This window comes from Haliaeetus leucocephalus, unplaced genomic scaffold, assembly GCF_000737465.1.
Source record: "Haliaeetus leucocephalus isolate CR32 unplaced genomic scaffold, Haliaeetus_leucocephalus-4.0 Scaffold668, whole genome shotgun sequence".
Classification (NCBI taxonomy): domain Eukaryota; kingdom Metazoa; phylum Chordata; class Aves; order Accipitriformes; family Accipitridae; genus Haliaeetus; species Haliaeetus leucocephalus.
This window is the reverse complement of record NW_010973104.1, coordinates 971,384-973,072: the sequence shown is the minus strand read 5'-3', so window position 1 is coordinate 973,072 and position 1,689 is coordinate 971,384. Positions and strand designations below refer to the sequence as shown.

General features: G+C 52.3%; 1 protein-coding gene across 1 annotated transcript in view; it reads right to left on the bottom strand.

Annotated features, from left to right (window-relative positions):
- The window catches only part of PSMD7 (proteasome (prosome, macropain) 26S subunit, non-ATPase, 7), a 160,683-nt gene that overhangs the window by 148,866 nt on the left and 10,128 nt on the right, over window positions 1-1,689 (bottom strand). The gene's annotated exons all lie outside the window — the stretch shown is intronic.

The following is a 1,689-nucleotide window of genomic DNA, read 5'->3' as shown; positions in this document are numbered from 1 at the left end:
GGGGCCGCGGGTGGGTGGGTGTGGTGGGGGGGGGGGTTACGCGCGAGGCGGGCGCGGGCGGCCCCCGCGCCTCCCCGGCCGATTTGCATGTGAAAGTGTCGGAGGTGCGAGGGCCGGGATTAGCGCGGGGATGACATAATAACGCGGGGAATTAACTGCGGGCGGGCGCTGCTGCCGGCGGGCCGCGGAGGGGGGGGGGGGGGGGGGGGCTCTCCCGCCTTTTTTTTTTTTTTTTTTCCCTTTCCCCGCGCGGCTGATTGATGTCAGAGGCTAACAGGATGCATCTTTGCGTTGCGGCGGTGCTGATGATGATTGCGATGATTATACTTATCATTAGTGCCAAATTTAAATTTTAAAATGGTCAGCGCCGGGGAGCGGGCGGTGGTGCGGATCCCCCCACCCCCGGCCCCGGGAGAACTTTTTTGTGTTTAAGAAAAAAGGCAGCACGCAGGACTCAGAAAATCGGTGATTTAGGAAATACGGGGGTCGAGTTACAGAGATTTTAACGCGGTCCCGCTCTTCTTGCGACTATACGCTGAGACAGGCGAAAAGATGGGAAAGACGCTTTTGTTATTAAAGGAAAAATCCTTTATTGGAGGGATGTTTTAGAAATTTACAGTCAATGAAATTTAATTTTATCCTTTGCCTTTTGCTTTATCCACATTTTAATAAAACAGCCATAAAGAATAAAAGTACCGGAGTGACTGCTGAACAAAGCAGATCTCGGGCGGTTGGTTGCGAGCCTGAATGGGGTTTAAAAATCGTGCCTGCGCGCTCTGCTCTGCTCCGAGCTCAGGCTTTAGGCAGCACCCCCGGCGTGTGTGCAAAGGGGCCGGCCGGGGGAGACGTCGCAGGTGACACCACGTACAAATTAATGGCAAGATTAATACTTCATATTCAGTAGACACAAACTTTCTGATAATTTTTTCCCCCCTGTGTTTGCCTAACCTGATAATTTGGGGACATCTGATAAAGTCTTAACGTTTATACGCAGTTGTTCTAGGGAGAGAGGACAATTGCCGGAGAGGTTCAGCGCTGCTGGTGAGGCCAGCCAGCACCCCGATGTGGAAGTGACCGCTTGCAAGTCTGCAGAACATCGCTTAACGTTAATTCACTGGGGGAAAAAAGAAAAAGAAAAAAGCAAGGCAACTCTATTAGTTTTTCTTGGGTATTACCAGGGACTTTAAATGGATATACTAATGGGATAACTGTATTCACTAGATTAATAAATAAATAGAGAATCCCTAATTCTTGCGAGGGGTGGGGCTGGAGGAAGCGGATGAAAGTGACTCGCGGTTAACTGAATAAAAATCCTGCGCTGAAATTGCCTGATTGATCATACTCTAGTGCACTAAGAGACAACAAGACAACTGAAAGGAGAGGAGGGAAAAGGCGAGAGCCTCAAGAGAAGGAGAGCAGCGTAACCCTATTACAGCCACGGGCGGGATGAACCCACCCGCCTGTGTGCCCTGCTTTCCAAAACAATGCCCACTGTCACCACCTCCCTCGTTCCCCTGCCACCGAAACGCCACGCTTGCCTTCCCTTCCCAGAAATCCCAACTCGTCAATGTGTTTTTTTTTCATCTCGGTGTCTGCGTTTCCGAGCTTTCCCTCTCCGCGGACGCGGGCCCGTCCCGAGGTGCACGCTGGCCGCCGGCGCTGCCGGCAGCAGGGGTGCGGGGGGAGCAG